We start from the raw sequence: 26491 nt of genomic DNA, 5'->3' as shown, positions 1-26491 counted from the left end.
TCATGCTTTAGGGCACAGAAATGGGTATCAGCTTCCTCACCACCCAAGCACTGGTCAGATCAGAGCCAGCTGAGGTGCACAGAGACACAGCCATGCCTCCCCAGACAGCTGCAGGCAGCCCTCAAAAGCTAATAACATTAAAATATATATTAAAGCTTTATCAAAAAGATATTTGAAATGTCTCTCCTTGCACAGTCAGTGCCTTTACATTACAAAAGTACCAGATATTAGAGTAGTTCCCACTGCTTGGAAGAGGAAATAGCTGCCTGGTATGTGCTGGCACACAAAAGCATTCTAAATTAAATTATAATACCGATAAATCCTGCATACTCAAGCCTGATTTTCAAGCTCTTTTTACCATCCACAGCAATTTTCACAAATCTAAAAATGGGGGCTAAACAACAACCTAAAGATTAATTTTTTCTGGTATCACTTTGAATGCCTCATCTCTCTTTGCCCTCACTGTTTTGTCTCTCTTTGCCCTCCACACCGTCAGCCACCACTGAAATGGCAATTACTGGGGCAGCAGAGAATCACAGGCAGCTTGGACAGCCTGCCCTTCTCTGCCAGGCAACAGGGAAGAAATCAGCATAAACAGTATTGCTACTCTCAGAGAAACATTTCCAATGTAAATGGAGCATCTCACTGGAGAGGCATATTTAAAATATTAAAATATGTAGGAAGGGGGAGTTACTTTGGCCACCGAGCATTAAAATTCATCATGTGGAAGAAAAAGAAGACAGAAAACATTTAGGTTAAAATTGATCCAAATCTGAGGAGTTTTGGAAGGCAAAGGAAATGTGGAGGGAGTGGAAGGCAGGATGGGGAAATCAGAGAAGATGACTGCAGGGAGAACAGTCTGTGACTGGCATTCAGGCAGAAAAGAGGCCATCCCGGGCAGACAGGGATTTCAATGCCTCAAGGATTCAGAGCAGCTCTAAAATTTAACCCAACAACTACAAAGAGAGAATCTGACCTAAATACACCACTGACATCCTTACATTGTCCACTGCAGCAATAACCTCTGTAGTTTGAGGCCATGAAGGACTGATATAAAAGCAATACTGACATTTTAATGCTATTTTTAAAGCATGCTAAGATTGCTGATTGACTTATTCTTTTCAAGACATACCAGTAGATTTTACATTCCATATCACACCAGCTTTGCATAAAAGGGTGAAGTGGGCATCAGACAGTCAGAGATCCATTGGCCAGGGTATGGCTTCTTGTGGCAGACACACAAAATGTTTTACCCACTTTGTCGTGCAGGGTGTGATTGCAACATTTCCATTTGTAGCAAGGACTGCCTCATATTCAGTTGACTAAATTGTTTTGGAAGCCTTCCTTGGGAACATAAGCACTGACAAATAACAATCTTTACCAGCTGCAGTCTGCCAGTCCCAGCCCCAAGTCTTCCCTTACCTCCAAGGATTTCACTCCAAAAATAAAGAGCAGTGGAAGTTGTCATGTCATTTTCTCCAGAGTAATTTTGGAGTTTATCATGTTTTTCCTCCAGCAAAAATCAGCAAAGCAGAATTTCAGATTTAGAGGAATAGCTATTTTTGAAATAGATTTCTTCATGCTATAATATATTATAGTAAAATATCACTATCAAAAGATCAGGGAGTGCTTTTCCTTAGCTGAGGTAGAGAGCCATTTGGGAGCCAGGGCAGGCTGCAGGTTGTGCCTGAACTTGGTGCAGAACTCAGTCAAGACATTTCTTTGGTAATTCAGGTATTCCTCCACAACAGCTTTCATTTTTAATACAGGAATTTTCCTGTAAAATCTTTCCTTGCTTGCTGTCTTTGAGATTCAAATTTATAAAGAAGAGTGAAGCAACTCAATATTTTAGTTGTATTATTTCTCTATATTGCTTTTATCTTGATTTCCTGTACACATTTTGAGGCAGCCCAGAGAGGGGTAGAAATCTGAAGTTTGAGTTATAGATTATCAGAAAGTCCAAAGTCTCAATTGTCTGGGTTTTTGTAATGTCAGATTTGTGTCTTCATTGTGTCTTTTCTAAAGTTTAGCTTGTTTTATAGCTTTTAAAGTCATGGGGAAAAAATAGCCAGATGTAATTCTTTCTCACTCTAAGGCAAAAAGTGAAGTAGTGCAAGTCAGGAAGTGCTTCCAACAAATGTCTGAGGAAAAAAAACAAAATACAATACCTTCTTTCAACCCTATACATTTCCAAAATGCACTACAATAAGGTGTTTGTTATCATTCCCATCAATCTCTCTTTTTTTTTTTTTTAATGTCTGTGCAGCAGCATTGAGCTTTGAAGTGCCAGCATGGGGATATTTTATGATTCATGAAATAATTATGTTTGCATTCAGCTTCTACAAGTTCCAACAGCCAACAGAAGTGCTGGGTTAATCAATGTCTTCTGCAAATTCTCACTGCTCTTCTGGCTTAGGCAGCAACTGGAACAACACTTTTTGCACAGAATTACAAATCACCACAGACAGCTACTTCCAGCCCTGCAGACTGTGTATTCTCCAAGCTAAACAATTTGTCATTGCACCCTTATGCTTTTGTTCCCTGCTGGCAAATGTTTCTAACTCCTTTCATATGACTGCAGGGCAGCTTTCAGAACATGACAGGAATTTTAAAACACTAATAATAATTCTCAATTTGAGTAAAATCAGCTTACTTTTAACTCATAAAACTGGTGTTACAGGTCTTTCTTATCACCAAGAGGAAATGGGAGTTCAACACTGCCAGGAATGCAGATAAATAACATCACTTTCATCTTCCTTTCCTTTCCCACAGGTGGAGATGAACAGGAACAAGTGCCAGCAGAGGAAACTGCTTCAGCCAACGCAGTTCAGCCAGGATGCAGGAGAAGTGGCCTGTGCCAGATGGAGGGATCATATTTATAATTTCCCCTGGAGCAACAGGGAGAGCAGTGGCTCCTGATGAAGCAGTGGAGCCTTGCAGTGCAGCACTGCACTCCTCTGCTCTCTGCATATGCCATAATCCATGCACTGGTTGTTTGATACCTGGGAATTTCTTCCCATGTGAAGAAAGCAATGCACCTTATTTTCTTTATAATTAGCAGTAAGGATAGAAAATGTGGAATTCTAGAAACCCCTGTATAAGTTATCATATATCACTGCAATATCAAAACAAGATATGAACTTCTGTTGTGTGTTATTTTTCCTGTCACAAAAAGAAAGGTAATAAAGGCTGTATTTTGCTTGCCTCTTGCAAACACTCGTGCTGATCTCTAGAGCCTTGCTCATTTGAAAGTTGTAGGATCTGATCAAAGTTGGGTGTGACACAACCTGACCATGTGCTGGCAGAAGAGCTGCCTCTGATCACCCCTTAACATCACAAAAGCAATGAAAACAAGTGTGTGCTCTCATTCTCCACAAAGTGAGCTGCTAAATGGGCTTTCTGCAGCAGTCAATAGTTCTTATATCAAAGCAATCTGTCTTTAGGGTTCGCTCCCAATTAGAGATCATAATGAATATAAATTAAATTATTGATTGCTGTCAGGAAATACATTAACAAATCCATCTCCAAGCAAGAGCAGCTCAATGGTTCTAAGTGGAGCAAATTTAGTGACTGGCAGTAGTGTGGAATGACTCCATTCATCAGCTGATACTAAAGCATCTCAGTAAACGTTCTGAGCCATGCCAAAATATGGACAGGAGAACAACAAACAACACAGGACTACCCAGTGGCCATTTCCCAAAACAATGCTTAAAAAAAAGTTTCACATTGCCACAGGATAAAACATAGTGCCTCATCATGATACTCCCAAAGGCAAGGGAACCTGCCCTGAGGCAGATTCAGGCACCTCTAGGAAGGCTGATCAGCACTGCAGCAACAGCAGTGAAGGGTTTATTTCTACAGAGATAAACAAATTGTGCTTGCACCACTGAGATGCTGCAGCGTGCACAGCATCAGCAGAACCCAGCGACACCAGCTAGCTCATTACAGGGTATTTTATGCAGTAGTTGCATGGATATAAATCCTAAGTTTTGAGCCATGACTGCAGTGCAAGTCTGTCTCTTTATTTTTCTGTGCAGCACAAGGATAATCACTGCAGAGAGAAAACAAAGATGTTCAGTCCAATACTTTATCTACAGGGGAACATTTCAGCTACTGCATCCTGAATAGGAAACACCAAGATCTGTTACAGCAAGAGGACAGAGACAACTGATCCTGAATTCCTATGCCTAAAGGAAACTGGTCCTGAGTTCCTATGCCTTTCCTTATGGCATAAGGAAAGTAAAATTCAGAAACAAAAATGCAACACAACATGTATTGGAAAAGAAACAGGCTGAGCTTCTTGACAGGTTCACAGCCTAGCTCCTGAACAGGCTGTGCAAGGTCTGCCCAGGAATGTCCGCACTGACCACAGAGATTTACTCTCTGCAGGAGCTTTCTAAGGTGAACTTCGTTTAGAGAGGGATATTTAATCAGAAACAACAACAATCTGAGTGTAGGATCATGGCTTCAGTACTTCTAGTCCATACTCTTTACAGCATAATGCCAGGAAGAAGCTCATGAATCTGCCTGCATATGTGTATTCTGTATCACTCGAAAGGTTACTCAAAATTTTGTGTATGAGAGAGAGCAAAGAGTATCAGTACTGACAGAAACCTGGATCACCATCAGCTCTCCTGGCTGTGCCTCAACACTAATAAAACTCTGCTGGTTGTTGTGGGGGCAGTAGGGACATACTATTTTAATATCAAACTTGACTCTCTGTGCTATGGCAGAAGTTCTCAGCCATGTGTCTCCCTTCAGGGAGACCAAATGAATTAGCATAAAGTGGGGGCTGTAAATAACAGGTCAGCAGTATTGGCAGGGAAATTATAGGTGTTTGGCAGCAGGATAAACAGTGGAGGTGAGCCCAGCCAATTGCTTTTGGAACTCCTTATTTACTGCTGGTCCCAGCTGCAGGCTCTGGTGGCTGTAAACATTGCTCTTGAAGAATGGGATGGAGATCCCACAGAGCATCTGTCTATAGGGTGTAGTAGCAAAACCTTACACCAAGCAATAACATATGGAAACACAATATCAAGACCAATACAATAAAGTGGGGTGTCTGTGCCAGTGAAGTTGTGCTTCATTTGGCTCAACACATCATTGAAAACTATTTCCATGAAACTATATAGAAAGTGTTTTCAAAATATCCTTGAAAGGCTCCTGGAAATAGTTGTGAATGTCTGACAAGCAAGCACAGTCAGTCCTCCTCTTTGTGCCAGTAAAACCAGAGGCACAGGAGCGAGTCCTGAGTGTTTTTCTCGGGGGTTTTGTTGTCTGGGCTCTGTGACAGTGGTTTTATGTGATGACTGGAGCTTGCACAGGTAGGAATTTGTGGAGCTTTATGAGGCTGGTACTCCATTTTTTTTTCAAGTGCCCCAGATATTGGCTCTCTAGCAATCCCTTCAGTGCCAGGGAGAGAAATCCTTAGGGAAGCTCTAATCCAGATGGTCGGGCAGAAAGGGGAAAGAAAACTGGTTCTTCATTCTTCATTTCCCTTCAGGAGCAGAGGTTGCAGTGCACACAATCCACAGGCTGTGCCTTGCAGGCTGTCCTGTCTAGTCCATGGTTAAGGATGCAGTTTATGGTCTTTTCCACAGCTAAGAAGGATCACTTGATCCCTCAGGAAGGTCCTTCCTGAGGATGTTGGACACTGTTGTGTCTGGGTGTGTGGTATCACACCCATTTAACACACTCTGCCTCCCTTCCCTGCCTTGGCACATTTGCCACTGTCTGGCACAGGGGCTCTTGCTGTTTCTTTCCACTCACATGTCCTGGACACACCAGCTACAGTCAGTTTTCCTCATGTGGGCAGATGTGAAGCTGGGGGAAACAGCCACTGCAGTGCAGCTTCCATCCTGCTGGGGTGCTCAGAGCTGTCCTGGGCATGCAGGGATGCCCAATAAATTTGGGGGTTGGTTTGGTTTTGCTGGTTTCTTTTTTTTTTTTTTTAATTCAGGGAGGAATTTAGTGCATATCTCAAAATTATTTTTAGTATACATGTAATATTTTTAATATTCAACTTCATTTCCTGGCCAGTCCATGTGTCCCAGTGGGGGTTTGTGCCTTCTCTGTGACTCCTCCTGGCAGAGAGCCAGTTTATTAAAAAATGGAATGAGAATTCTCATTAAATGAGAAAAATCATATCCACCCTCAGAGCCTCTCTGTCTCAAAGCAGAGCTGCTTAACCCTTTCTTTAGTCTCCTTGCAGGAACTCTTTGTGTGTGATATCCTAGAAGGAATTCCCAAATACCATGGGCTCTTCGGGAGAAAAAAGACATTGAGGTACTTCCCATGGCTATTTTTTTCATCAGCAGACTTAGCATTAAAAATGCACATTTCGGACAGCAGCAATTTGTACTGTTCCTACCACATTATTGCCCAGGATGTCTGAAATAAAAAATTACTGCTTCTGCCTCACCACATCTTTCCTAGCTGCTTGTGGTGCTGCTGATGCCTGGGAATGCAGCAGGTATGCTGGATGCTGCCTGCTTTTCACTATGCAGGTCCTGAGGGGTAGTGAGGAATTGCACTTCAATACAGTGCATCTGAATTTTAATTGAATTGTAGCCTACAGCAAAGTGGAAAGACATGAAAATGAAATTTCAGTGTTTCACTCTAAAGTTGATGTTCTACCATATCTCTGCAATAACTGACCAGCTCTCTCCCTGTCTCTGTCCTCACCCATGGCTCTGGGAGACCCTGCCAGGATCTGCTACAGCTTCCCAGGCACATCACAGAGATGTGGACCTTGTCCCAGGACAGTGTTCAAAGCATTACCTGATGCTGGCAGTGCTGGCCATGTCCATTTCCTACATTTTTATGAGGATAACCTAAGGACAGGTTTTCCAGCCTGAGTCTAACAAAGGATTCTGGCAGTGTAACCCGAATCTACAACAAAGTCTGAGTTTGGCAATGCCACTCCATGCTGGTGCTGCCAAATACAACATAAATGTCAGAAACAAATGGGTAATTGATTCATCCATCCTTTTGCCTTTGGGGTTTTGGGGCATGCACACCCCAGAGAAAAGAGCAGTGAGGATGCCTTGTGGTGCCTCCTGACATCTTGCTGATAAGTGAGAGGTTCTGGTGACTGTGGGAGCCAGTGGAGGACCTGGTCCCCTCAAACAGCAATTTAGTGCAAACTTCTGCTACAGCAACTGCATCCACTGCTCCAGCAGTGATTTAGCTCCCACCATGAGCACTGTTGTTCTCAGTTACTCTGTGTAACACAAACATGGAAAATGTGTAGAGGAGGGTTGTAAAAGTTGCTGTTTTAGCTGGAACAACATAAGAATGGAAGAAAACACAATCAGAAACATGAAGCAGCTATAAATAAATGGGCACACCCTTGCAAGAGTGGAGATTCAATAAATATTTGAATATATTGACCCTTGAAATAAAAATGTTAAAAATAGTCTCTTGCTTTTGTTTTTCACAAAGGAGAGTATCCCAATGCCAGAAGATTCCTGTGGTATTTGAGAGGAGAGGTCACTGTCACACCTACCAGCTGATGTGAACCTGCTGCTCACAAGGGGCAACAGGGGATATTTGGGCTTTGCAGAAGCTGCTTCCACAAAGTGTAATGTCAATCTCCACATTTGTCCCTGCTCCATCCCTGTCCCCTCAACCTGCAGCAGGAGGAGAGGGTCCCTCTCCTGCACCCCCAGCCAAGTGTGACAGCAGGTGAGGAGGAGGAGGAGGAGGAGGAAGGGCTCTGGTAGCTGTGCCATGAGGAACAGTCACATTTCCCTGTGGAAAAAGTAAAGGGTTTTCCCAAAGCTCTGAGACCATCTGCAGAGCAAGGATGTGGCCCTCTGACCAGGCTTTGTTTGCATTCCTTGTCCATGTGAAATTGTGAGTGTAGGTGCCACACAGCTGCCCTGTCACATCCCCTGCCACACAGGGCTGCTGCTCTGTGGGGTCTGACCTCTCTTTTTCCAGACAGTTCCACTGCCCAGCACCATCAGCTGGCCCAGCACAGTTCTCCTCCATTTGCATTTGAAAACTATATCTGCTATTTTAGACTTGAAGTGTGGGTTATCTGTGCAAAGTGTGTTGGTTCTTCCAGCTCTATCAATGTCACAGAAGAAGCTGTGTCTTCCTGAAACTTGTCCCACTTTCATTCTCAAAACACCACAGGTCCAGCAGTGCTACTGCTAAACATTTTCTAGCCATTTTTATGTTTTTCCTGGATTTTCCTGTTTTCCAATTTCCTGGTTTAAAGAAGATCAGAACAGTATAAAAATAAACTTTATAATAAAGAGCAAAACTTGCTCAGTATGTCTTGCTTCACTGTTGGAACAGGAACCATTTTTCCAGGTGCTGGCTAATCATCAAGAAAGTTCACAGACTATGCTGAGGCCTTCACCAGGGACATTGCTAATTCTTGCTACTGCTTCTTCAAAGCCTCAGCCTGTAGTATGACATTTAAAAAATTGTTTCTACAAAACTTTTAGTTTCTATGCCACAGCTTCAGCTTTTGGGGCTATGCTCTCAAATAGGAATTCCTTGCAGTTTTTAAAAGAAAATGGAGTTAAAAGTGCACAGTCCAACATTTAGGACAGATGTAGCCAGCAGAAGTAGGGAGAGGGCTTGGAGGAAAATGCAGGATGTAAGAAACAGGATGTTGTGGGTCAGCCTTGAGATTCTGACATGGAATATGCTGTGATCTCTGCTCTCTCTGTCCTGTTAATGTCAGGCATGGCCAAGTCAATGGCCACAGGCACCAACATGCTCCTGCCCTGCAGCCATCCACCAGCACTGACCTCCATCCACACTGGAGGGTTGTAATAATTTGAAATGTTTCGAGTTGCTCTCATATTTCCACATCTCTGTTCCAAGCATTTGCCTCACTTTGAGGAGAATGGAGCATTCCAGTGGATGGGCTCTGCTGCTTTGGGCATCTGCACAGGGCTCACAGGGACTTCAGGGAAGATTGGTCCCTTCTCATCCTCATCCTCATCCTCATCCTCATCAGCTTTAGACTGAGATTCATTTGAATAGAGGAACCATCACAGAATGTAATTGTGTTTACAGGCATGAACAAAACTCATCAGTTTTGATTATTATTTCAAGTGGTTTGGTTTTTGCTTACTGAATGTTCCATAACTATGGTCTCTGCCACTGAAGAGACAAAGGTGTTGCTCTGCTCTCAGCCACAGCTATTTATATCCTGTAATAACACTCCTCAGGATACAAGAAACCAACAGTGTAAAATTAGGACAAAGACACAACGTTTGAGGCCTTTCTGCTCAAAAGCTGTCACTAACATTATCACTTCACCTTTGTTTTCTCTGCTGGATTGCTCCCCTGCAATCCCTCAGCCAGATGGTCTTCTGTTTATTTGAGCTTAATTCAAAGCAAAAGGAGTCCATGTCTTTGGGGACACCCGTCCCACTTTCAGCACTAGACGTGCTGACACCTCTGAGAGCCCAGTGATAACAAAACCCTTTAAGAGCCTTTAAACGTGGGGGAAGCAGAGCCAGCAGTGGTCAGGTCTCACCCAGCTCTGCCTTTTTTGCAGCTCTCCCTGTGTGTGGCCACCGTGGGTTGGACATTTCCCAGCCTCCTGCTGGGTGTGAACCCCTTCCCTGCGGAGGGAGCCCCAAGGGAGCAAAGGGAGAGGAGGCTGGTGGAAATCCAGACACATCTGAGTGCTTGGCAGGTACTCACTGTGCCTTTTGAAATGTTCCTTCTAACTCTGAAATCGCAGCTTGTCTTTTCAGGAGTTTGTTGAGATACTGTTTTGCTGCCCCTTGCATGTTTTTTCCCTTAACGATTCCCTAGGGAGAATTGGCTGACAAAAATAAGTACTTAGTAATTCTTTGGAAATCAGATGTAGATGCAATTCCCTTAAATCTCCACTGCCAAAATACATGCATTTGTAACATATATAGAGCTTCTTGTACCCACTTGTATTCAGATGATTTTCTAATTGTTTTCTTTGCTATCAGCCTGTCTGCAAAGGATTCACAAACATTAAAGGTCCCACTCCTTCAAAACAAAGTCTGTCCTAAAAGTGACTCGTAACCAGATGTGCCACAGTATATTACACACATACTGTGCTATTTTTATCCCTCCCTGTTTTCATCAGTGACTAAAGTTTTTATGATGTAACCCAGCACTTTGAAAGGGCTTCTGCTGCTTCACACCGCAGCTCAGTGCTCCATCCCACGGTAATCTCTCCCTGATTGCAGGGAGATGCTGCTCCAGACACTTTGTTTTGAGACGTGTCTCCTCTGGATAGGAGTGAGCTGTCTGAGGTGGTCTTCAGGGTCTGTCTGGGCCCGAAGAAAGACAGTTCAGGCCAGGAGACACAGGGGGATGTTCCCAGCCTGCCCTTGCCAGTTGTGCCCCAACTTCACTTACTGGCCAAAGAGCTCTGCAGATGCTGGGAGAGTGAACCTCAAATCTGCCCCTTCCTCTTTTTCCTACCTTACTCCCTTCAGAATATACGCAAAGGTTGATTGAAATTGTACATGGTTTAAAAAAATAATTACATTACCTGATAAATTTATCAGAAAAACGTGAATTTAAACTCCCACAGTACTGTGTAGGATTTTTAGAAAAACACATTTAAAAGAACCCAAACCAGCTGTCCATATTTCAATCCCCAGTGCCTGCGACCAGGATCAGGGAGCTGAGCTGTGTCTGTGTGTCCTGGTGGCCACAAGCAGTGCCCCGGAGCTGGCGAGCCACTCCTGGACACACCTGCACCTCTCCAGCCCTCCTGGACACACCTGAGCCCCCCTGGCCCTCCTGGACACACCTGCACCTCCCCGGCCCTCCTGGACACACCTGAGCCTCCCTGGCCCTCCTGGACACACCTGCACCTCCTTGGCTCTCTTGGACACACCTGCACCTCCCTGGCCCTCCTGGACACACCTGAGACCCCTGGCCCTCCTGGACACACCTGAACCCCCCTGGCTTCTCCCTGGCCCGGAGCTGCTGCCTCAGCACCTGCAGCAGGAGGGAGCACACTGGTTCTAGATAATGAATACGCCTCGTTCGACAAACATTTGGCGAGAAATGCAGACAGAGTAATCAAGATACTCATCTGCTTCAGAAAAGGCTTCTGAGAGTTGTTACGCCCTTGCTACGTCATATAACCAATTATAATTCAGCTGCCTCCCCCTGGGAATTAGTATAGAAGCTCATCACTATGTAAACTGCAGAATGTGTGGGAAATTGTCTTTTATCAGCTCTGGTGCTACCCCTGGGAATGGGAGGGGTCAGGCAGCAGTGTGCTCCCTGCAGCAATTCCGTCTGCTGCTCCTGGATGCTGCTGGTGTTTGGGGCTTTTCCATGTCCCAAGCCCCGTGGGTGGACACCAAATTCCCCTGACATGGCTGTGGTCTAAGGCCAGCTCTGCTCCTCGCTGTGGGTGGGGAAAAAATGATGCCAGAGCTGGTGGTACCTTGCAGAGAGTGACACAGGGATGTACAAGGAACCAAACTGGGAGGAAAGCTCCAGCCAGCAGAGCTGACCTGCTCCTGCAGGTGCACTTTGGGGCACACACACACACGCATGCGCACACACACACACACACACACACACACCCCACCTCCCACCCAGAAGGGCAGATCAATTCCACCTGAGCGTCACCCCGTGATCCACGCCAACAGCCAGGGCAAGCTGTTGCTCTGCAAATAAAGACAAATCATTTCCCTCCAGAGCAGCAGCTTCCGAGCTACCAGACAGGTTTAATTTTGTTTTAGCATGTTGAGTTTTTTACTTGCTTTTAAAAGGTGCAATTGCAAGAGTACAAAACAAATCTACATGTATGTGAGAAGATGGTGCAACTTCGTTTTCAGCAAGCCCTGGGAAGTCACTATTTCTGTCCCAGAGCAGTGCTGAAAATCTTTGCCATTTCCCAGTTTACTCTTCCTTTCTCTTTAATTTGACATTTAACTAAGGCACAACACATGCCCAAAGACCTGTGCCCATCACTGCTGAGCAAAGAGCTGCCCAAGCTTCATGCCCTGAGAGAGCTCACCGCTCCCATGAGGCTGTTTAGGCTGAACCTACAAACTGAGGTTTGAGCTTTGCTGGTGGACAGTGAGGCCCAGAGTATGGTGGCATTGGGGATGGATGGGTGTCAGCACACCTGGATATTTGGAAGGACATTTGGAAGAGGGCATGGGTGCCTTTGCCACATTACAGAAAATGTAATGTCATATTCCATGATTCCTGTAGTCACCCTGCAGAGCTGCCTTTGTCTTTCTACAGCCAGGTATAATTGTGTATAATTCTTGTTGCTAGTATTGTCCCACAGCAAACAAGCACCAAAAGCCCCATTGGCATTTTCCCACAAGAGCCTCCTTGGAGCCAGGACTGTGGTGTTATCTGTATTGGGGCAGCAGATAACACCACAGTCCCTGAGCCAGAGCCCTGGTGCTCCCCTTGTCAGGGCCATGGTGCTGTACCATGGTTCTGCCCAGCACTGCTCACCTTGGGCTGAGCAGCCAGCACAGCTCCATCCAGAGCACCTCACATTAGGGCTCAAAGCAAACATTGCCATCATTTCACATTCCTGACTGACTTTGTGTCAGAGCACATCAGCATAAAGAAGTGGATGAGCCCTCAGGTTGAAGCAAGGTGGTTGTTATTTAGATCTAATGAACTGCAATAGGCAGAAATACATAAATCATTCCTGGCCGAGGAGTAAATCAAATGCAAGTGGCTGAGATGACAGTGGAGCCTGAATTTCAATCTGCTGAGGGCCAGATGCATCCAACAAGAGTATGAATTCTGTGTTTCCTGCTTTTCCCAGCACCTGAAATAAATGCTTTAAAACACTGACTGACCTACCCTTTCTGTTGAGACCACAGCTCTGGTACAGCTACCTCCTGTAGAAATCTCTGACTTGGCCATCACCTATACAGAGATGAGCAATCGTTTCTGTAATGTGGACAGTTTTCCATGCTCTGCAAGGTTTTGCATGGGCTTTCAGCCTCACTGAGCTTCCTTTGTTCAGTTTTAACTAATGGGGAGTAATTTGAACACGGGTGTAACCCCTGGATTCAGCAGAACTGCTGACACAGACAGGGCTGGATCTGGCCTGACCCTCATTAGCAGGAAAAAGGGACACATTGTCACAATTGCCATCAGAAGCCCCCACCTGGCCTTGCCCCTGCACCCCAAAGGTTTCCATTAGAGATAAATAATAAATGCAAAAGCCAGCCTCACATCTTCCCCTTGAAGACTGGACAAAGCTGTGTTCAAACTAATTAAATCTGCTTGCTCTCTTTTGGTGATGAACTCGAGGCTGATGAAAGTGACCTATTTTTAGTGCTAGCTGGAGGCACAAGTGAATGGCTGGCAAAGCATGGAGTGCACTTCCCTGCCCTGCCAGTGCATCCAGCCAGGACTGCACCACCCAGGCACAAAGCATGCCAGGAGCCTTGATGCCATGCTCCACCTTGCCCCCTTAGATTCAGAGTGTGCTCTGCAATTCCTGTGTCACAAGGAGAGGCTCCTTCCAGCTCAGACCCCCCTAGGTAGGTGAGGGTGAGTGCCTGCCTTCCTCAGGCAGTGCCAGGGGATGCACTGCTGTGTCCAGCATGGGGGCCTGCCTTGGTTCTGCTCCTGAGGGAACCCTGCTTCTCTGCCAGGAGCAGCTCAGTGGGAAATGCCCAGGTGCAGCTGTGAGAAAACACTGGGACAGCACTGCCATGGGCTGGAGAAGGGGGAGGAATCTTCTACCTTTGGTTCAGGGCTGCCAATAGTAGTACAAACATCTAAATTGGCTTCTGCTGCATGTCCTGCACCTTGCACCAGGGCGAGGAGGGGATGAGCTTCTATTTCCTCCAAGTGCTCTGAGGGCTGCTGCTGATTTCAGATTTGCTTACTGTAATGTGTCCTTTGCTGTGGTAATTTGTCTTGTTCTTTTAAGGCTATGGTCTGACATTTGTTCTTTACTGGATTTCACATTGCAGGTGAGCATAAAGGTCCTGTCTGCTTAAATAAAGTTTTACCCAAGGTGCTATTTACGAGTTTCTCCAAAATGACAATATTTGCTTTCCTGTAAGCTAGCAAGGTGCATCACACTTCCTGCTGGACAGCACTGCAAACTGCAGGTGCTCAGTGTCCAGACAGTGTTTCTGAGCCTCAGAGAGTCTTTCTGGGGGCTGATGTCCTGGGCAGCTGCCCCCTGCACATCCAGCTGTGGCTCCTCCTATAAGGATCTGGCTGCTTTTTTTCAAAGTTTATACTAGCAGTTAATCATTGGGCTTTTTATACACAGATATCTCTTAAAATGTTTTCTTCTGTTCCTTGTCATATTTGTTTGTGCTGCATGCATGGAGTTTTTCAGTCTGGGATGCATACTTGAAGCAGAACAGGCAAGTCTTCCTTTATGGCCTTGGTAGAGTCAGCCGCTCATTTGGCTGTTGTAAAAACAAATGAGGAGTTTAAATCTGCAAGACAGGAAGATCCTGTCTGTGTTTGCAAGCAGTGAGTGAGCAGGACCCTGCTGGAGGTGGTGTCCCAAATGGCCAGAGGGAGCTGTGAGTGTGACACAGGGTCCCTGCCTGCAGCAGCTGCAGATCCAGCACAGGCAGGTTTATCTGCCCAGCAGGACAGCTGAACACTGCTCCATGGGCTGCAGCAGTGCCCAGGCTCTGGTGCCAGCATTGCCCTGCAAGCACTGTGCCAGGGAGGGACAGGTCTCCATGGCTTTGCAAACTGCCTTCCAAACCAGGTATTCAGAGAAAGCTCCAGCAGCCTGTGTGCCAAATGCTCGGGGGCCTTGTGCCGCTTTGGCTGAGGAGGCAGAAGGACTGCAGGGCTTCAGCTGCAGCCATCCCCCTGCTGGCAGAGGGACCCCTGCATTCTCACATGCTCTGTCCCCTGCAGCAGTGCCATGTGCCGTGGAGACCCCCAAACTCCATCTGTGGAGACACCCACAGATGAGCTGTGGGTGCCATCCTCAGCACAGCGCCCAGCACCAGACATCTCCTGCCCTGCTGCCCAGGCTCTGCTCTGCCCCAGCCCCAAGGAAGGGGATCTGTTTCCATTGCACCTATTTCCCCACTGCATTATGCTCATCCAAAGCATTCCCCCAGAAGCAAAAGTGCTTTTCTGTTCTATCAGACTGCCCTTCCACTGCTGCCTGAGCAAAGGGGCAGTGAAATGTTGTTTGCTTTGCTTCAAGGCACAGTGAGGGGAGATAAGCACCAGGCAGCAACCTAAGCAACACAGAAAGCTCTTTCCAAGAGACACTGGCCTGCACTAATCTCTGCTTTGCGTGATGAATGAGTGTCCTTCCAGAGATATAAAACAAGATTTCCTTAATTCCATGGTATTCAGGATACAGAGCTAAACTTGCAGGACTTAATCTATTTAAATTGTCCTGTGATATATATTCAGGAAAACAGAGGTACACTCATAAGAGTTAATCCATTTAAAATTGATTTCGCCTCTCAGCCTTTGTGAAATATCTGTACAGGAGAGCCTGGGGGCTTTCTGCATTTTTCAATTAGGAAAGAGACCAGCCAAGTCAACCAGGCACAGGGCAGATCTCAGCTTGCTTTACTGCAGACATGCTATATCCAGTCTTTCAACTAGTACCCAAAAACCAAACTGTTGGAAAGGAGCTGGGGAAAGCCACCAGTCATTTATTGCAGAGATGATCAAAACAACCCCTGAGAACTGCTGCAAAGATAAGCAAGTGGAAAGGTCCCAAGGGAGTGAGCATGATTAAGCTCAGCTCCCATGCAGAGGCAAATAAATGGCTTTAAATTGATTCCTTTGCCAATCCCTGAGCAGAGACAAAATCACAGAATGCTTCGAGTTGGAAGGGACCTTAAGGACCATCGAGTTCCAGTCTGCCTGCCATGGGCACCTCCCACAAGACCAGCTTGCTCAAAGGCCCGTCCAAAGTGGCCTAGAACACTTCCAGGGATGGGGTGTGATTCATTTTCCCCTAAGGACGGCTATGGCTGTTGGATACAGCGGCAAGACACGGTGCCCTTGCCCTCGGAGTGTCAGACCCGTGCCCACGCAGGGGCAGCAGCGGCCCCAAAGCCTCCAGCGGGGTTTGGTACCGGGGCTTCACCGTGCGGCTCAGTCCAGGGGAGCCGGGCTCTGTGGAGCCCCCGCAGCCGCCGCGCTTCCCTGAAGGGCTCTGCGGGCACCCGGGGCAGCGCTCACACCGCTGAGCCCCCGGTGACACCGCCCGGAGCCCATCGCTGCCCGGTGACACCGGCCCGGAGCCCATCGCTGCCCGGTGACACCGGCCCCGAGACCCTCACTGCTCAGTGACACCGGCCCGGAGCCCATCGCTGCCCGGTGACACCGGAGCCCATCGCTGCCCGGTGACACCGGTCCGGAGCCCATTGCTATCCGGTGACACCGGAGCCCATCGCTGCCCGGTGACACCGGCCCGGAGCCCATCCATGCCCCGTGGCACCGGAGCCTGTCGCTGCTCGGTGACACTGCCCCGGAGCCCATCCATGCCCCGTGGCACCGGAGCCTGTCGCTGCTCGGTGACACTGCCCCGGAGCCCATCCATGCCCCGCGGCACCGGAGCCGGTCGCTGCCGCTGCGCTCGGCGGGGCCCCAGCGCCACCCTCCGGGGACGCGGCCGCAGCCGCGCGGTCCCGGCTGCACTCCCAGCCCCGCTCCCCTCCCCTTCGCTCCCCTCCCCTTCGCTCCCCTCCCCTTCGCTCCCCTCCCCTTCGCTCCCCTCCTCGCCCCTTCAGCGCTGTTTCGGGGTTCAGCCCGGGGGGAGCATCAGGAGCTGGGATGGGGCTCGGTGCGGGATGGGGCTCGGTGCGGGACGGGGCTGCGGCTTCCCTGCAGCGCTGGGGATTGAGCCACTGCGCCTTGGCGCTGCATTTTCAGCTGTGGAAAGAGCATATTTATAGGTAATTTCAGAGCCAGCTGTTGCAAAAAGGTGAATTTAAAAGATTCTCAAATCTCCCTCTCTCGGTTGAGAATCTCAACCTTTGGTTTGTTCTTTTCACATAAAATGAGTTTGTTTGGAGGGTTTTTTTCTGTTCATTTCTTGATCAGCTCCATCAGCTCAGGACAATCACCTCCAGTAGGAAGAACGGGAGGACACTGCTGCAGAGGAAACCTTAAAGTTCGAAAAGTGAGACACTGTAGCACAGGCCTGTCCAAGTGCTGCTCACACCAATAGATATTCTAAAAACAAATTACTGTAAGTTTAGTAACAGGTTGCGGATGTGAGTACTTCATATCTGCTTATAAAAGACTCCTCTTGTAATTTATTGTCCCTTTCAGGATTAGCTGAGGAAGGAAATGGGAAATTGTACTCGCTGGCATGTCATGGAGCTGGCTGAGGGGCTGAGGAGGAAATGAAGCAGGAGCCAGCTGAGAGCAGCACCTTGCCATTGAACACTGCAGGGTGGTTTTGGCCCATGTGAGGAGCAAGGCAGCTGTGACTGAGCATTCCTCAGGTGAAAGTTTAAAATCAAATCAGTACAGAAGTGAGCATTGTTGCTGCTTCCTCCCATAACCACCAACTCCTGCCCAGTCACAAGCTTGGATGGAGGATCCCACTGCAGAGCTGAAGATGGCAAAAGGCTCCCGGTTGCCCCAGACCAACAGTGACAAATGTGCCAAGTTCTCCCCAAAATTCAGCAGTGATGTGTTTCTCCCCACTCTCATGAAGGTCACTGGTGTTCTGCATGCTGGAACACACAGAAAGGAAGGTCAAACATGCTGCCTTCCTGCAGAAGAGGGCATTTCCCTCCTGTACTAAAAATAGAAGCAGATATAAGTAGCCCTCTTGTTTTTCCTGGGGTCATCTGAGGCACAGAAAATTCTGGAGGAGGCTGTTCTTTAGCCTCCACTCCTGACTGTTTCCCTGCCACTGTTGGCAGAGCCAGAGCTGGCAGAATGGGGAGGGCTGGCCTTGAACACCCACTGCTCCCACAGAACACCCACCTGAGTGGGTGCCCAGCCTCCGGGCAGCCTCTGTGAGGAGCACTTGATGCACAGTCACAAACAGGTTTTTGTGGGGGGTTTCTTTCCCCAACCAAATGAACATTTGCCAGAACTCTGGCCCTCCAGGGCAGTATAACCATTGTCAGGGCAGTGATTGTTGTGGGTATGAGCTCCTAAATCTCAGCAAGAAAGAGAGAGGTGATTGCACAGCTTTTGCTGCTTTGCTGCAAGCCTTGGCCAGTCCCACCAAATCAAGCACTGTGGGATAGCTGGGATGAAAATATCAGATCCACACAGGGTCCAGGCATTATCGCTGGGCTGCACCCCCAGCCCTGAGCCATCAGAGCCCAGGGATTCAGCAAGAGTTGCTTCCTTCCAGGAGAACAGTGGATCTAAAATAAGTTACATTTCCTTCATTGTTTCTTGGCTTGAGCTTCTAAAATTCAAACTGTTTCTGTCTTCCTGGTGTTAGTCATGCACACAGATTGGGAGCTTAACCTGTAATTCTGGCTTTGCTGCTACTATAAAACATTCACACTGAGTTCTTCTAAACCAGGAGCAGAAACCTTTAATTTCATTCCACTAGAGGAGTTTAATCTAGGACTACGACATTTCAATTAGTTTGTAATACATATTTAACACCCCCAAAATTAACCAAGAGAAGGAAAAATGTTGTATATAAGCAACTACAAGGATTTTATTTACAGCCAGTAAAAGCTCTAAATTTAGAACAAAGATCTAAACAAAGACCTTGCAGTAACTCCTTCTGCCTGTTAAGCTGCATAATTTAGGAACTTAGGTTCAAAACATAATGTCTGAGTTTTTAATTTCTCCTTGGTTTGAATTTTCAGCTGATAAGGGGCAGAAAAGCCTAAAATATTGACAACTTCTCCTAGATGGGAAAACCATTTCTGGAGGATGTTGGTCCTACTCTGGAGCACACAGATGTTCCTCATCCACAGGGGTTCAGTGCAGCTCCCTCTTTATGTCCTGGTAGCTACAGGTCCTCTCTTCACCTTCACTGGGGCTGAGAACACTCTATGTGCCCCAGGCTGCTGCAGGTGCTGGTCCTGCATGGTGCTGGCCTAGAGCCTGGCAGTGCTGTCCTGCAGCATCTGAAGTGCTCCATGGCTGGGCTCTCTTGAAAAACTGTGTTACTAAGAAATACACTCAATTTTATATTCTTTAACATCACTGCTTTCTGTGCCTCCATAGATGGCTGTTTATTACCCACAGCCAGAGGTGGTTTTGCTCCTCAGACCAATAAATCAGGCTCTTTTTAGCACAGCTTGAAGAATTCCCTGAGTGGTTTCAGCTCCCCCAGAACCACAGTGTGACTCAACACACTGAACAGAAAACCAGACTTTCCCAGTAAACTCCTGTTTCTCCACAGAAGTTATTGCTGGATATGAGTTGGTTTCTTTTTCTTGGTGGTTGTACTGGGGCTCTTCAGCCTCTGGATTAACCTTGGAGCAGGGCATTGCAGGGGATTCAGGAGGCAGTCCTGCCTCACAGAATGGGTGCCACGTGGCTGAAGTGGTCAGTGAGCAGGAGAGAAGGGATGAACAGCCAAGGGATAAAGGAAGAAATCCTGCCAGGCTGCAGGGATTTGGGAGCAGCCTTGTGGAGCTGTTCAGGGGGTGAGGAGCTTCCTGGCTTGGGCTTACACACACACAGACTGGCCACCATGTGCGGGATGCAGCCGGCTTTCTGCAATTCCTAAATAGTTCTGGGATTATTATTATTACTTTTTAATCAATGCAGGAAATAAATAGAGGTGAGAATGGAAGTGCAGGGGTCAGCAAAGGAGCTGCTTTGTTATTTCTAGCACAGCACAGCAGGGACCTGGAGCTGTTGACTAAACCACAACAATATCAACAATACCCTTGGAGCTTCTCTTTTTATAAATGAGCTTCTCTTTTTATAAATGACTACTGATGTCTTTATTAGCTTCCACAGCAGTTAGCAACACCTGTAGCAGGAAAGAGATTTATACCCACTAATAATGAATTCTGTGTTAGCAACAGAGACTAACTCAAATATCGTTAGCTGTGCCTAACAATAAATCATAGAGGTCACATAGTGCCCTTTGAAAGCTCTGATGTGACTGTTGTGCTAAACTCACCACACTGCTCTCCTGCCTGCCAGAGCACACAGCAATGTTAATGTGGTCCTTGGCAGTCTTCAGAGGAAAAGTAAATGCTGAACTTCATTAAATATAATAGCACATAATAAGCTGATATTAGTTTACTTAATGCTCATGCTATGAATAGCAGATATTGACCCAAATGTGAGAATAGCCTTATCCAGTGCTCTGTCACCTAACATTAATCTTTATCAGCTTTGTGGTCATGTTCAGGGATCTCCCCTGGGTATGTTTCCCGGCCACTGTTAAACAAATAAATTGCTTCTGCTGCCTATAATTAAATACATATATTCAGCAGCAAAGAGGCACAAATGGAAGTGTACAGCAGGAAATTGCTACACCCTGAGTGATCCTTCACGTAAACCACAATGGCAGAATAGGACACACTCACTGTTGGCAAGGAAAAAGCAGAAAAGAGAACGAGATTAAACTCTGACAAGCTGCAGTGCAGTCTCTGGGGTGCCCTAGAGTTACCACATAAAATATTTTGATATATCAGCAAATACTCCTGATCTGGGAGAGATCATGCTCATTTGACTCCATCACCACTGTTATTCCAGCTTTTACTGCCACCCTGCCTTGACACCTCTCTGCTACCACGACCACCACACCTCCACCTCTCTCCCCATCTCTGTACTCTGTCAACACCACTTCTTGCACCAGGGAGTAAAGCTCATCCCCAGGAATGGGGCAGGTGGTTCAATCAGTGGAGGTTTTTGGTAGATTCTTTCCATAAAAACTCAGAATCCCCATTTCAGAATTTTCTCCCCATCTGTCCACCCAGGTTCACAGATATTCACCATGTATTCTTTCTGGGCACTGGAAAGAGCAACAAGGAACATTTTAGTTTCCTCTGGGACCCAGAGTCTATGAAGAGAAAAAGCAGAAGAATGAATCACTAAAAGTAAATAGTAATTATCATCAAAAACACATAATCTAGATAGATAGATAGATAGATAGATAGATAGATAGATAGATAGATAGATAGATAAATGATAGAAACAAACAAACTTGGGTTAAACTAATCCTAAGGTTTAGGCAGAAAACCATGAAAGCAGGAGAACTCAAAGCTGGGGCTGCCATGGTAACCCTGACTCATGCCATGGTGGTTGGGCACTGCAGCACCTCCTTGGCCCTCCCAGCAGTGCTGATGTGTGTTCTGCATTTTGTGGGCATTCTGTGGACAGGTAAAGGAGCTGGAGAAAGCAGCTGGTGTGTTTGTGGAAGAGGATGCAAGTTTTGAGGGAAGAATTGGAAATGTAGATCTGGAGAGTACCAATACAGGCACAGGTCAATCTGGGCTCACAAGTGAGGTTGCACATGAACTCCTGAACTCACAGCCCCAGCAAGCCATGGGACCATGAGAATATGGTCAGGAAGACAAAAGTTTAGCAGGGAAGCTTGGAATACTGAAATCCCACCTGTGAACATTAAATCAGTGCCAGCTCTAGCATGGGTACTGCCCACAGGGCTACAACTTCCAGGTCCTGCTCTGGCCAGCAGGTACCTCTGTGCAACAGAACAGCTTCATTTCCCTGCAAGGAAAATTTCTTACAGTCATGGAAATTCCTTCATGCAACTGCATCCCATTTGCAGTTATTCTGTGGAGGAACTGAGTCTAAACCAGAGACCAAGGGCTGATAAAATCTCAGTTAAAAACAGTTTGACCTGCTGGCTGTAGGCCAGGAGAGTCTGGGTGCTCCTGCCACATCAGAGAGGCAGTGCCCAGGAGAGCAGCCACAGGTTATTAAATAGAGATGTAATGACCAGGAGCTGGAGAAGATGTTTTCTTAGCACCAACTGGCTTCATGTTAATTGTATATATAAAGTTGTAACTTCCAAACTCCTCAGTGTCTTTAGAAATTAGACTGATTCTTGTGAGCATTTTTAGAATGCAGCCATTTCAGAATGAATTTTGTCCCACACAGAAAACGTATGCAACATCATTCCTCCACTGTAATGTTATTATCTTTTTTATTTCTCTTTCCCTTTCAATATAAGTGTTCTGTAAAATTTTGTCAGTAAAAGATATGTATCTGTTTCTCTTTCAACGCTTACATTAATTCTGGATAATCTTCACAAGTAACAAATTACCTTTTAAAATATGACAAAATTCACTTCAAAGCCAGCTGCTCTCATTGTTCCTTACAAAAACAGCCAATGCTCTCTTTTTCATTGTGCATGCCAGCATTCATTGCTTTGATCATGATTTTTGGTGAGCTGCAATGAAGAACAAAAGTAGATGTTCAGAGAAGAGCACAACTCCCAGCTCTGCTATACATTGATACGCCAAGCCTGATTCATAAAATAGCAGTGTGCTTTAGAGACAGAATGTAGAGAAAACAAAAATGTAACAATTGTATATGTATCCACTGAGCATCTTCAGACAAAAATAAAACATGGAAATTTGGAGGACAGAGCATTTGCATTGGCAAAGCTGAGACACAACTCATCTGCACATGCAGGAACTGTCAGCGTGCCAGGACGAGCGATTAAACAGCACGTCTGTGTAGTTAAATTGGTTTGTTTGTGAGAGCAGATGATATAGTGCAAGCCAGAGCAGCAGGAAAATCCTTTGAATAGAAAGCCATGCACAGTCTGAGTTTTGGGAGGCCACCTCAAAAGACAGATGGGGCTTTCTCAGCCATTTCTTAACCCATTCAGCAGGCACTGAGTCTTCACCTCACCTTTGATTTAGTAGCTGCACTTTATCCTGCTTCACACTTTGGGTAACTGACCATAAAATAACAAGGTTATTTCTACTTCCAACAGAAAAGTTTGATGCTCTGCTTCTGGAAGCAGGGAAACCCCCCAGGCACTGCCAGTTTTGCTCAGCCTGTCCTGGCTCCTCCTTGCCAGGGACCAGTCTCTGCTGTTCAACTCCAGGTACTGTGTCCCTACACCTGTGGGATGAAGGCAGGATCCAGACTGGGCATACCCTGTATTTGGAGCAAAAGGGCATCAACCTCCCAGTGGACATTAAACCTCTTCTTACCATCTTTTGAGCCATGGGAAGGAGCCATACTGCTGGATTTTCCAGGGTGGATCTGGCCTTTGGAGAGAAAAAACAAGCCAACCCCTTCAGTTGCATAAAGCACACCCTGCTGGGCACTGCCAGGCATGGGTGTGCATCTCCATAAGGAGGAGAGCAGGGGCACTTCTCACTAGTTTGCTCAATGTCCCATCCAAACTGGCCTTGACACTGCCAGGGATGAGACATCCATAACTTCTCTGGGCAACCTGTTCCAGTGCCTCACCACCCTCACAGTAAAGAATTTCTTCTGCATACCTAAACTAAATCTCTCCTCTTTCAGTTTGAACCCATTTCTCATTTTCCTATCACTACCGCTCCTGATGACCTTCAGAAAAATAAGTCAGAGGACCTTTCCCTCTTAATCACAACAGGAAAAAGACTGCCCAGTCCATTCAGGGCAAATATTTTCCAGATCTGCTTTTCAGTTATGTGATATTTTCTTTCCTACAGCATGCCTTGTGCTGAGCACTTCCCATGCTCCCAGAAAGGAAAGGCATGTGTTCTAGCACCATTCCCTATCAGTCTCATAACCTGCATGAAAACAAATCTGTTTCATAGCTGCTGGTGTAAATAGCCCAGGCACAGGGCTTGCAATGTGACTCAGTCATCAGCAGCTGGCAAATGCCACTGTCTGTTTCCACACCTGACACACACAGCCACAGACAACCTTGCCATATCTCTCTCCCCTGCCACGCCTTCTTCAGGAAACATTTTGCTTGATACATTTTTGACAAGTGTGATTTCTGTGCTCTGATTTGCTGTTTATGGGGTTTTCATCACTGTTGTTACCTGAGTGCCCAGGGAAGACTGTGTGGGAGCTGAGTTCAGAGCATTTCCCATTTCCCAGTGAAGCTTTCCCATTCCCCTGTGCCTGGAGGTGGGTGTTGGACCACATTCTACTGTTATCTTTGTGTTTGCATTTCTTAGTGCATTTCTTCACCCCCTGCAGGAAGATTTGAGTTCCCTCATAGCATTTTGCTAGCTGGGATCCTCCCCCCTTCCTCCAGTTTCCCCTGGTTCCTCTCTTTGCCAAGACTTGCCAAAGTTTCTCACCGCTTCTCATCTGCCTACAACCCTCCTGGCATTTCTGCACCATTTTGGGGGCACTCTGTCCTGTGTAACCACCCTTCACACAAAGCTGCTTGTGCAAGACAGTTGTCAACACACCAAAGCTCCCAGCACACTCCCCCTGGGACAGCACAGGGACCAAGGTGACACTGTGTGATGGCTGTGGTGGCAGGTGCCAAGGGAAGGTGCCCATGCATAAACAGTGCTTTTCAGCACTGGGCAGGAGCAGTTCTCACAGAGAACCAGAAATCATGATTTGCATCAATGGCTTGTCAAACAAGTTGGCAAAGACAGATGCTCCTACATGGTGCTCAAGGTATGCAGCTTTTCCTGTTTCCCTGCCTCTCTCAGACCAGCACAGGCTGGGTGCCCAGGATTTTGAATCAAAGGCACTTGCCCTGTTTTATCTGACCACTGATGCCATTCACAGTTCCACATAGGTCTCTTCTACTCTCACCAAACTCTGTATCCCTGGGGAGCAAGGTCATACAGAGAAGCATGTCCAAGGATGCCATGCAGGAAATCTTGGTGTAATTCTTGGTTCAGACAGATATTTTGGGTTTCACTTTGACTGTCTTCATCCTATGGTAGACTGGGACCAGCAGTTCTTCCAGCACTTTTGCCCCTTGCTTCTCCCTGTGCCCAGAGGGCACTCAGGAGATCACTCACTGTCTATGCAGCAGGATTGAATCAGCTCCCAGTTAACCCTAAAAATACTTTTTGCCCTTATTTTTTTAATGCAATGACAAAAAATAGATTTGCTTTAAAACCTTATGTCCCTAGGAGACCAGATGAACCTGGAGATGGGTGATATTTTGCAGAGGCTGCAAATCCACCCTGTATCTGTCTGCAGTGAGTATACAAAGATTTAGTGGGGCCAAAACCTATCTGCCAATATCAGCAGTGCTAGCAAATGAGCCAGCAAGAAACAGAAAGGGACTCCTGCGCTTTCTGAGCCTCTGAACTATGAAAGCAGCAGCAAAATCACTCAAAAAAACACAAGGCTTTATGTTTGTAGTCATCCTGGCCATGGCAGAAGACCAGGAAAATTCCACACAGTGGTGATTTTGGTAAGATGGTCCTGCTGACACCAAAGTGCTTGGGACAAGCTGATACATGAGCTTGATTCATGGGAGGCCCTGGGGGAAGTCCATGTCCAAACAGAAGACAAAAATTCTCATTACGTGGTCAAGATCAGAGAGAGCATGGAGGACTTTCAGCTGCTGGGCACAGGGCTCAGCCATGGTGTACTGGGAAAAGACTGGGACCAGTTTGTGCTGTGTGGTGTGAAATGCATCGATGAATGGTTGAGCAGGACATGGAAGTCAGAAAACAATTCAATTCAACTGTGTATGATTTCATGTTAGCAAATCTTAGCACATGTACGATCTGCTACGTCAAGGAGTCTGCCATCCATAAGGATTTTAACCTATGATCTCATCTTCTTCCTCATGTGGATTTGGTTCTGAGAAAATTGGGACAATATCAGATGTAAGTCTGAAGGTTTAAGAGCTCCTTGCAGAGCTGGGCATTGCAGTCCCTCCACACACACCCCACTCCTATGGCAAGGTGAGATGAGCCCTCACTGCTGTCCTGGTGCTCATCCCTGGTACCTCATTCCCTGGTGCTCATCCTGCACCTGGGGTAGAGCTGTGCCAGTTCTGGGGAGAAAGCAGCCAGGTCACTTGCAAACACTAATTACGATCTTTATCTTCTATCTCGGGAAACTTTGTCCCTGTTACACTAATTGTCCTCTTGCTGATCTTTAGGAGCAGCAGAGATAATAGCAGCCAGGCAGCCTGAAAACACTGCACATCCCCAGCAACGCCCTGCAGAGGCAGCAGCCAGCATTACCCCACCAGGAACAAATCCTTGTTCTGGCTCTGTCTCGGCCAGGGGATTTCCTGGTGCTTAGACAACACCTTGGTAGCCACTATTACATTTGTCTCCATGGGCAAATCAGGCATGGCTATGTCACTGTGGTCCTGTGGTTATAATCCCCCTGATCTAGGGGCTCTATCAACCTCTGAGAAGCCCCTCTGATGCAAAAAAAAAAGTATGTTTGGAGTGGAAAGGTCAAGAGCACTGTGGTAAAGCTGAATTTTAATAATTGTGTAAGACCTGACTAAATACCAAAACTGGGCTTTTATTTGAATGTTCTTTAATTCTGCAATGACATAATTTCCTCTGCCTAATAAAACATGAAGTCATGCAGCTGCCATGAGTGACACACTGATAAACAATTCAAGACGCTTTTCAATAGCATTTTTCTCCAGTTTCCAGAGCCATCTGCCTTCCCCAGCTAAGGTTACATCATTACAGACTTT

Source organism: Ammospiza caudacuta, chromosome 14, assembly GCF_027887145.1.
Source record: "Ammospiza caudacuta isolate bAmmCau1 chromosome 14, bAmmCau1.pri, whole genome shotgun sequence".
Lineage (NCBI taxonomy): Eukaryota > Metazoa > Chordata > Aves > Passeriformes > Passerellidae > Ammospiza > Ammospiza caudacuta.
Note: the sequence above shows the minus strand (reverse complement) of the source record.